This window comes from Poecilia latipinna, unplaced genomic scaffold (assembly GCF_001443285.1).
Source record: "Poecilia latipinna isolate Pla-1442-1.1 unplaced genomic scaffold, P_latipinna-1.0 Scaffold647, whole genome shotgun sequence".
NCBI classification, from domain to species: domain Eukaryota; kingdom Metazoa; phylum Chordata; class Actinopteri; order Cyprinodontiformes; family Poeciliidae; genus Poecilia; species Poecilia latipinna.
In genome coordinates, this window is record NW_015113263.1 from 350,391 (window position 1) to 361,969 (window position 11,579).

Sequence of the window (11,579 nt, forward strand, 5' to 3'; positions counted from 1 at the left end):
ATGTTTCTACTTAAACATACTTTGACTTTGTTGTCCACTCCACTTATGTTTTAATTCTTCTGATCTTTTCGTCTCATTGTGATTGGCTGATTTTATTTATTTATTTATTTCCTGACCTCGAAGCAGCTCATAGTTCCTCTTCTTTCTTTTTTGCCGTTGCAGCAGTAATATTTTTGTATTGGCACATTTAGGTCTAAGTTGCCACTTTTCTCTCTTCATTCATAATCTGCTTCCATTCATAAAAACAGACGTTATAACTTCTGCTCCCAACATTTTGGCTTGTAGCTGTGAAATATATCCAAAAATAACTCAAATTTCCCATAATTTTATCATAAAGTTGTTTTGGGAACGTCAAAAGGTGCATCTAAACGACATTGATCGTGTTTTAGCGGTCTGTAATGGCCGCTGCCTGGACTCGCTCTGTAATCTGATGCCTGTTCAGTTTGTGCTAATTGAATCTTTCTGACCTTGTTGTTGGTTTCATGTGAAGTGTAAATTTATTTATCTCGTTCTGAGCTGCCTCCTGACACTTTCAGATCTCGGCAGTCTGATTATATGAGGAATAATTAGAGGTTTATTAGGAAATAAAGACAGACGTCCGATAGTTTTAGCTGATGAGATCGAATGTAGAATGACTAAAAAATTGTAACGTACAAATGTTTCAAAAATTTGCATCCTTTTCTCCTTTTGTTCGTGTTTCACTAAACGTGCAAACCGTCCGCTTCACTTCTGATTTCTCTACTCAGCCATATGCCTCCATTTTTCCGTCCTCGCAGGTTCGGTCTCTTGCCCCCTTCTTTCTTTTAGGGATTCGATGTTCATCCAGGCATCAAAATGGCCCCCAGCTCTTTGGCTGAAGGGCTTCACCACCACAACTCGCCCCAACAATAAGGAGGGAAACAGTCAAAAAATGACAGAATCTGGTTTAAGCGTTTATGATTAAAGACAATAATATATTGATATACTTCAGAATATTGATCCAGAGTTATCACTATGAAGTCAGATAATGGCGTTCTTTCTCGTTTAAGCTGTTGGACATCCAGTTTCCTGTATTTTCACACTGCAGATAATCTACTTCAGCATCTTTCTCTGATTTTAACATGTAAAACTAAATGAAAACTTAATCTTTTTTTATTCATGATGCACCAAAACAGATTGGTCTCCTTTCCCGTCATCTTCTCCAAGAGCTAATCACCAAATCAAAGACACAAAAAATTTGGATTTTCAGTTTACAATTTTGTATGAAAACCAGGAATTTCCAGTTACGAAACGTAAAGAAATTCTTAAATAAAGTGAACATAAAGCTGGGGTCTCCATGTTAGATTTGGGACAGCATAGAGATCCACTGATCCGATATTGATCGCGATATTGAAAAAAGATTCTAGATTGGGTATTGGTGACGATGTGCCCGATCCATAAGAGCCCGTCTAGTCAGTGATGTCTGCTTCGTTATTTATTTTATATTATATTTAGAGTTACTAATTGTACTTTTTAAACAATTTAAAATATTTGTTGCAGTTTATTTTTTACATGTTTGACCAAATTAGTCAAGCTATTGTTTTTATCTGTTTTAGTTTCTTGGTTATTTATTTTACTTTGGCTGTTGTTAAACCTGCCGCAATACGTAATTATTCAATTAATCCCACGATTAAATGAGTTTGATTAGAGATGAACAATATACAAACATCGGTATCGGCCGATATTAGTAATTTTTTAACATATCGGTATTGGCCCGTTTCTTTTCCCAAAGCTGTTGAAACGGTAGTGAAATATATATAATATTGGTAAATATCGGTTATCAACCATAACAGCAATATTAATAAAGGATATAGATATAACTTAATGTTTTTTTGTATGTCTGAGTGACTCTTTTTGAATACGTTACTCCAGTCTCTGCCCTCAAATACTGTCAGGATTACAGATCTAAAAAACTAGACGAATTATAATTTCTCCCTTTAAACGATGGACACATTTAATGGTGGATAAAACAAACGTATAGTAACTTATTTTCAGAGATTTGTTTTATGTTAATTGTATCCAAGAGGAAGCCTGAAAAGCAGAAACTTGCAGACAATTTGGTTGTATTTATTATTTTTTTTAGCAGACCTACATTTCCATTTTGTTTTTTGGTTTGGGACGTTATTAGGAGACACAATCTAAGAAAACTAGAAGTTGGGATAGTTCAACGATTGCTTGATTGGCGGACCGCCATTTGTGACCAATAAACACAAATGGGATTATTTTTTTCTACCGTATTTTGTTCAACAAGTTTGCATTTTGTGTTTTTCTTGTGTAATCTTGACAAAATGTTAAAACAGAAGCCATCAATTGTAGTCAGATTTTTAATGTTTTTCTGTTTCTGTAAGAAACTGTCCAATGTTTTATACCTATTAAAATAACTGAGTCTGAACAGAGAAATCGCGAGGAAAATGTGATGATTGTGATGCGTGGTTTTGAGTCAGAACCAGGCGAAGGAAGAAGCTGGGTTTAAAACTTTGTGTTATAAGCAAATATTTCTTGCAAAGCGTTTCTTGTATCCATTTAAATGTTTGAATCTGCTTCCAAATGTCGGGATCCAGCAAATGTTGGATTCCATGCTGTTCTCAGACACCCTTTCCTTTTTCAGTGACGTCTGTCAAAACAAAATCCTCATTTTTTAAAACGTTAGACGACACAATAAGAAGTCTTTTCCCTCCCCGATTCCACTCGGCTCAGGTTTTAGCGCTGTTCTCTGCAGGAGGGCCGGCTGCTTTCCCATCTGATTTTTATTTAAATGTTCCTGTAAGTAGCTGAGTGTCTGTCTGTGGTTTGTGTTTACTGTGTTTTCTATTTTAATCCAGTCTGATCTCATTTATTCTGTCACTGAGTCATTTCACTAATGTCAACATCTTTCTGGGAACAGAAAGAAAGTCAGAAACGCATTAATTATAAAGAAATCAAAGTGGCAGTTGATGAGTTTTAGTATCAAAAACTGTTTTCAGTCATAAAAATTCAGTGATTCAGAACCATATTGTCCACAAAAGGCCAGAAAATAATTAAACAGCATATATGGAAAGCTCTAGTAAGAGATTTTCTCTGTTTAAAAGAATCTCTAAATAAAATAAATTATTTGCTTCAGATTACAAAAATCTAAAACGAGACAAAATTCCTAAAAATAAAAAACTTAAATATTTGACAATTTATTGTTAAAAAAAAAATCTGTCAAGCAATTTTTAAAAAATCAAAAATCTAACACCTAACGTGTTGTTAAAATATGTACAGAAATAGAAATGTGACGGATCTGATTGCCTTGTGTGAGAACTACTGTTTAGTCATACAATTAGCATTTTAAAACATCTGCATGAAATTTATTTTTCCACCAAACTTAAATAACAAACTTCCCCATATTGGCCGGTTTGGAGCAGTTAGTCACTGGACAGAATGAAGAGTTGTTAACCCTGTTGGCTCATAAATCAGGAATTTGGGAGGCTTTTGAATCTCGCCATATAAAGCTTAAATGCGTTTTTTTCCACAGTGGATGGTTGGAAATAACCAGCCAGGGTTTGTGCAGCATATTGGTAAGGTCGTGTGATGGAGTGTGAGAGTTCCCTGCAGGCATGCATAGAGCTCCCCCAGCGAGGTTGTGGTGGTTTATTATTTCGGTGGCAACGTTTCTGGGTCCTGGGCGAAGTGTAGCGTAGTGTGCTGACAGCTGTGGCAGCAGATCCATGATGTGGAGCCTGCATGCGTGGCTGGACCTTCAGGAAGCTGAGGCACAGATTCAGGGAATCCCATCAACGCAGCATTTAGCGGTGTGCCAAATAATCAATTTCCATAAAAATGGCGATTCGCGTTTACTGCGATATACAATAGATATAAAATGTCCCAAAATCAATTTTTAAAAAATAAAACAAATTTGTCGACTGCCGACCTCCATTTCGCAAGTAAAACTTAGTTTTATCACAATACTATTTTGAGAACAATAAAAGTGACAATAATAACTATTTATTATTTCCTCTTTAAGTAATTGTACCGTTGCGACTGTGTGTCAGTAATTATTGTGCCACAAACACTGCTCTTAAAAAATATTTTAAAATATTCCTATTTCTAATGCACTTCTTTAGGACACCAGTCATGTAAAGAAGTGTGAATCTGAATTTAATTATATCTTTGAATTTATCTTTATTTGTTGATTGTTTTTTTTTGAACAAACAGTGGAGAAATTTGTAAAACTATCAATGCCAACAATACAGACAGTTGTGGGGTTTAAACAACAGTAATAAGCTTCACTATGTTCAAGGTCCTGTTCAGAACAACTACAGGACAATTCAAATAAACCACACCAGCTGTTATGCTAGCTACCACATTAACTACTGCACTAGCTACCATGCTAGCTACTATGCTAGCGCTACGCTAGCTACCAGGCTTCATAAAAATTGACATAAAAAAGAAACAAAAGGAAAATTGGGAATAAGGAACAAAGAGGGGAAAAAAATTGGAAAAAAGAGAAGAAAGAATGACAACGGAAGATATAAAAGTAAAAACAAACCATAAATATGACAAAGTTCAGTGGCATTAGCTCTCTATGCATCATATGTACCTATTTGACCTGTTTGTGACATCACTATGTCTCAGTGTGGCCTGTAGGTGTCGCCATTTCGGTGAAAAACCTTTCAGGCTAGATAATAAATCTAAAGGACGCATCGTAACACAAAAGACCTGATTCTTATTCTTAGTGATTCGTAACATTTCAATTAACTTCGTGATTATCTCCACCCTCCCAGAGCTAAGAGAGAGCTGCTACCTGTCGTGACCTCGATGGTTTTCCAGCTTAGCGTAAAACCATCTGTTTTTGTCCCGCCTCCAGTCGAAACATGTAATGAGGTTTCAAAGCATTTCCTTTAGTTATTAAACTCCAAGTCATTAATGAATGTCACGCTAATCAAATCCTCATGTTTGAGAATCATCAGCGTTCGTATAAACTTTATCTTCCACTCCTACGAGTTGCTGCCTGTTGAAATCGTCGCTGTTAAAGTTAAAGAAGAAATTAAATGTTCAGATCAATCAGTGTTTCTCTCCTGCAGATGTTTTTCCTCAGACTGAAGATCTTTGTGTTGGCTTCCTCCACCAGACTGGCTGTTCAGTCTGAGGTTAAATGAAACATTTTTTGGTTATGGCTCGACTCTGTCTCACTAAATAGAATTATGAGGAAGTAAAACGGTCCTCTGTTACCACTGCGCCGCCTCCCTCAACCCAAAACCCCCAAAAATGTTAACTTCATTAAGGTTCCCTCAAAGCGGAGAGAGACCTCCAGAAAATGTCCTGAGGCCGCCGAAGGGATCCGGGCGAGAAGTTCCTGATGGATTCAATAAAACCAACGTGTGAGGCTGGAAAACACGAGTTCACGCTCAAACGAGTCACTGTTTCTGCACCGAAGGGACCGCAGAGTTTAACAACATACTGTAATAAAGGCAGTTTGATCTTCTTACATCTGAAATAAAATTGGAAAATTTATGCAGGAATTTAAGTAAGAATGCAAGAAAAATAACTCTTCATTACATTCAGACCTTAGCTGTTGTAGTGCATCGAAGGTCTTCGTCATCGTCTTCTCTCTGATTGGTCAGTTTGAATTTTCCCTCAACCAACCGGGTTAAAATGTAAAGATGGGAGAGAAACTCTCATTTGGGAACTTAAAGGAATTGTATCGTGTAAAATCAACTTTTTTATAATGTTTTTCCCTCATCTAAAACAATCCTGGAGTGTTGCTTTGATTCTTTCCTACATGTTTCAGAAATCCTTTAATCTCCATGGCAACCATTCAGCTGTGCAAAACGCTTGGGTAGACCTAGCACCGCCTTCCAGACGCAGGCCCTCCCCCACTCAGCTCCTTCAGACTAGCCAGCAGCAATTAGCAAACACCTGGTGGAACTGCTGAGGTCATTATAGGAGCTGCTGCTCAGAGCAACGCTGGTAAAACGTTGTGAAAGGGTTAATAGAGAAGCCATGTTGTGACGACGTCCTGAAGGCAGAGCTTCAGAAAGAGCAGGAGGTTTTAAAGAGACAGAGACCCAATTACAAAGTCAGATTTTTTAAGTCATATTTGATACGTGAAGCATTTTCATAACAACTGAAGGTAACATAAGTGGCTATAAAATGGTTTTATGTGCCTGGAAAACATGATACTGCCTCTTTAAGAGTCATACAGTGCGTGTAGTATTCATACCTGAGGAACTGTTTAATCTACAGGTGAGAATTAGCATCACTGAAACCCAATGTTTATCATTTTGATATGAACTCACAGTTATGCATTTGCACAAAAATATGCAGGGATCCGTTGATTTTGTGTGAATTTCTGTGATCGCAGAATTGTGAATAACTGGAGGGACTGATTGATGTGATTTGGCATCTGGAGACTAGAGGGCCACTTGGAAAGCTACGGCGGGCCGCATTTGGCCCATGGGCCACGAGTTTGACACATGTGGTTCCGATGATTGTTGATGCGAGGATTCAGGTGTTTTGTTGCAGGTCTCTCTGGTTTAGGCATATCTGTGTATTAGAATGGCGTAGTTAAAGACCAGACCCAAGGCTGAATCTGGAATCAGTGATAAATGATGCTCAGTTATCTTTTTTATTCAATCTGGCTGAGTTTGAGTTGTTTGATAAAGAAGATACGGACAAAAACTCGAGTCTCCAGATGTTCAAATTTAGTTGAAACGAAATCCCGAAGGAGGAAAAACAAAACGTCGTCAAACGTGAAGCGAATAATCCATCGTTCTCCTTACACTCCACAGCGAAGCTCAATTTATGTCCCCAAATCCCAGTGAAATACAACACAGATGGTCTGAAATGTGGAAAAATAAAAAGGTTGAGCACTTTCACTGAGAGACTATTTCATTTAATCATTTTTAATTTATGAATACATTAATTTCAGAGAATAAAGATTTAATTTGAGTTTAAAATCAGTAATAATGTATGAATAAGGATCTAAACCAGGGGTAGTCCAAAGTGCGGCCCGGGGGCCATTTGTGGCCCTCAACTCCAGTTTAAGAAAGATATATTAGTGTTACTAAACTTTTATTTCTACGTCAGCAGAAAATTATTAGACATCATTTTCTTGCAATAGACAAAGTATTTGTTTTTACAGCCAAACTTTAATAATAAGTAAAACGACGTTTATCCAGAGATTTTTACTCAAAAGACGACTTTGCTGCATCAAAATCAGCTTTTCCATAATTTATTAAGCTCAGCTAAATATAGCGATCGTTTTGAAAGAAATTCTGTTATTGTAACTGAATAAATTCTTTGTTTTTATACAGAAAATGTGCAAAATCTTTTAAAAATATTTTTTAAGATTTGGATTTACAGAGACTAGAGAAAATTGGACAACCTTTTTTGTTTTTCTTGGAATATTTTTGACTCTGATTTTTTTTCCCCAGGTGACAAAAAATTTGGACACCCCTGATCTAAAGTTTTTAAATCTTGATGATTGTTGATTGAGTTGTTGCCACTGATTTCTCTACTGTTTGTTGGTCGTTAATTGGTTGGTTGTTTGTTCATCGTTTGTTAAAGTTTCGTCATGTCTGACTGGTTAGCAGCATGCTAACGCCCCTCAACCGCCTCTCCATCTGAAAACGACTCCAAGGTGATGTGGCTGTACTGGTTTCTGGAGTTTTTCTCCCAGTTTGGCCCCAGTTTGGTCTGCCTGCAGCTCTGCACCGCTGGAGGAGAAAATGGCGGCCGGTTTGGTTCAGGAAAAGAAAGCGGTAACGCATCACTGCAGCCGCCATTTTGTTAAGCCGGGTCAGATTCCCCCCCTCCTCCTCTGAATGAAACTTCCCTGAAACTTTACTCTTTTTTTATTTACTGTTTTAAAATCTTTTTTTTTTTTTTGATTGCTCTAAAAATGAGCCCAAATTCCGGTGGAAGTTTAAGTCTATTTATTGTTTGTGTCGTTTTTTTCAGTCAAAATTAAAGAAAAAAATACATTTGTACTGAAAAAGGTGAACAATATTTAAACTCCTGTCATTGTGTGGACCGAAGGTAGAAGCACAAGCTTCACTTTTTTATACCCCAAGCATCATAAAAATCAAAAACAATCTTTTCTGTACATTTTTCCAAAACGTTTTATGAAATTCAGTCTGTAGAAAAGAAAACAATTAAACCTCATAGCATTTGTTTAGCAAGGACGTTCATAATTTTTTTTATTTTAAAAATGAAAGACAAATTTTTTACTCTTGACTGAAGTACGGTTGTTTTTAATATTCGTCCTAATCTTTAATTATTTTTAGTAAATAATTTTCACTGTTTTCTTTATTTCGAGCTGCTTCTGTTTAAACCTTGGAAGGAGTTTATAGTAACCGGTTAATCATAAAGTTTTAAAGTGTCAGACGCAGATATAATTCTCCTTCTTCTGGTGTTTTGTTTGTTTCATATGAGTTTATCCAGATCTCCTCAGTAATTCATGTATGGAAGTAATTTCAACATTTTCATATTTTTTTGTCTTGAAGGTTGGAGTAACATGTCGGAGATCCTGAATTTGAATCCGAGTTAATAAAATGAAGTGATAAATCGTGGAAGAGTGGCACAGTTTGTGCGTAAATGAGCGGTTTGGGTTATTGAAGCACGTTTAGCTCTTCATTACAACCTCGTAATTCTCGGCAGGCTTTATCGCCTCTGTCATCTGGATCCAGAAAGGAAACCGAGACGAGTCGGTCCCAGAGAGACGCGGCAGAGTGAAACACATGTGGGCTGTTAATTATGTCGCTGCTGCTCTCTAATAAGACGTTTTCTTCGTGACGGAGCTGAAAATGTCCGAGCGCTCGCTTAGTCTCCCAGCTCATTCAGTTCCACCAAGAAGTGTTGCAGTATGGAGGACAAAAGCTGACATAATTAGCAATAAAAGCAGAAATATACTTATTTTTTCTTTTTCTTGCATATGCATTTTTGATGATGCATGCATATTTTGACAAATGTATAAGGAAAAGGAAAAATAAGGTAGATTTCTTGACAAAAACGCATGTAAGGATAAACTATATATATATATATATATATATATATATATATATATATATCTGGTTTTATTTTCAAGTTCGTCAGTTTTGTTCCTCCATATTTCAGCTCTAATTTGTTATTTTAAAAAATCTTGGGGGTTTTTCTAACATTTCTTCATGTAAACTTGCTTTTTCACCTTTTTATTATGACTTTTGGAAATGCTTCAGATTTTTAATAGCAAACGTTAAAGTGAATTTAAAAATGAAAATACATTTTTCCGAGGTTAGATGCAGTTATTAGTCCTAATGGATGATCATTGTCACTTACATTAAATCCCAGGCTGGTGTCTGTGTGGTTTTAAGATGGAACCACTTCAAGCTGCTAAATTACTTTCTGTCTTCCTGTCCTGTGGTTTCAGTCTGTTTTAGGATACAAATAAAGAGATTTCTGCTAATTTACTGCACAAAATAAACATTCAGCACCTCCTGCTTTCAGGCAGATGCACATTGAGGAGAAAATCTTGACATTAAGGGATTTTATCTGCCTTTATTTCATAGCAGTAATGTTAGAAGTTGAGCCGAGTTTTGCCTTCACTTTGCCCGTTTTTCCAACACGCTGTCCTTCAAAGTGACGACAAAGTGAAGCACCGTTAACCACACAAACAAAATATTTTCTGTCAATGTCTTAAACCTGATCCTAACCAGAACCATGACCTTTAACCCCAACTGTGAACACGACTTTCTTTTCGTCAACGACGTTGAATTTAAAGCTGGAAGCCGAACACAACATCCATCATCCGTTGTCATCAAACGGTGATCAAGAGAGACCAGTAAACCTGAAAGTCATATTTTTGTTGTTGGTTAGGAAGCCGGAGTCTCCAGAAAACATGCAAGACCCCAGGCCAGGACGCGGCTATCACACATTTCAGCAACCAGGCCGTTCGAAACAGCAGGAATTAAACAGCAATAGACATTACATTGGATCAAAAACCATCATCAAGCAAATGTATATCATATATATTGACCAATGCTCCAGTTTTTATGGTTCAGAATAAACTCGAACCAGGTTTGATTTTCATCTAGATCTAAAGGAACTCAGTGTTTCGGCTGTTTTGCAGTTTTTTGGAGGTTTCTTCCAGATTTGTGAAGCATAGAAGCTGAATGCAGCTTCTCTGTGTTTGGTTCTGGATGCAGAGCAGAACCAGAACCAGATGTCTATTATCTATAAACTGATGATAAAACTTGAGGGATTGATTGATATGATTTAGCAGTATAAAGATAAAAACTGCTTTAATTTAATTGACAAAATAATATTTAAACATTTATTTCCATGAAAACTCCTCCATGTTTAAGAAGTTTACTGAAATGTCATTGACTCCGGTAGATTCCTGATTTTCTTCATTTCATCATAACTTGAAGTCATTAATTGTGTCTTATTCCTTGTTTAAACAGAAACTTCTAATAAACCGTAATTTGCTCCAAACCAGGTGATCAGATTTAACTGAAGTGCATTTAAAGGTGTTTCTTTCGACTTGTTTGGAAACAGCAGTGATGTGATGTAACAGAAGTAAAGTTTGCTTTCACTGGAGAGTTTTAAGCCTACAGAAAACGCCAGTTACACACGTTTTCATCCCTGGTTTGCACTGAGCAAACTGTGAGGGAGTCAACATGGTTTCTACGACAAAAGTAGAGGTTCGGGAAGATAAAACCATTCCACTGTCCTGATCGTGGAGGACAGTGAAGATCTGAGTCAGGAAGTCTTTGAACCATTTCCTGTCACACGGCGGCGTCCATGTTGGTTCAGAACACATTGGTGTTTATAGAGTCACTACAAAGAAAGTACACCCCGTCTAATTGTAGGTAAAAATGATCCAGGTTTTAAAATGGTGTGAATTTAACCCAAAATGACTTTAATAGTGCTACAACTAACTGTTATTTTAATTATCAATTAATCTATTGATACACAGTTCATCTATTGATTATTCGTGTATTCTAACGATTAATTTGATTTTCAGAAATGGGCTCATTCTGCAGAATTTCCATTAAGCCTTTTTAATGCAGTACTAGAAATACTTTGAAAGATGCAAATAAAAAAATTAAATCCTTTTAAAATCACAAAATAAAAATAACACTGCCTAAAATTCAATAACATTGTTATTCCTTCTGTGAATGTGAAGAGGTTGCTCAGAGGTTTGGTTGGTTCGACTCGGAGCAGAGAGAAAGCAGCTGGAGACGGAGCAACTTAGGTTCCCAATAAAACTCTGGTTCATCAAGTTAAGCTGAGTTAGTCAGAAACCTGATCATGATCCGTTTGTAGAGTTCAGGTTTGGCAATGGCGGAGACGCGAAGAACAGGCAGCGGAGTTGAACCTCTAAAAACCTTCAAATCAACTTCATTTCCTTTCATTTGTCAAGTTTCCTCATGTCTGCCGTCACAAGCCAGAGATCCTCCCTCAGGACCTGCTGACACTAATGCTGATATTTTGCAAAACGCAGATTTTCTGCTGCGCTTGGATAACTTGGCTTTCCATTGTGTGGACTGTTGGAACCTCTGAGCTACCTGGACATCTGGAGAAGATTAAAAACTGTGATACAGGGACCAATTTCACAC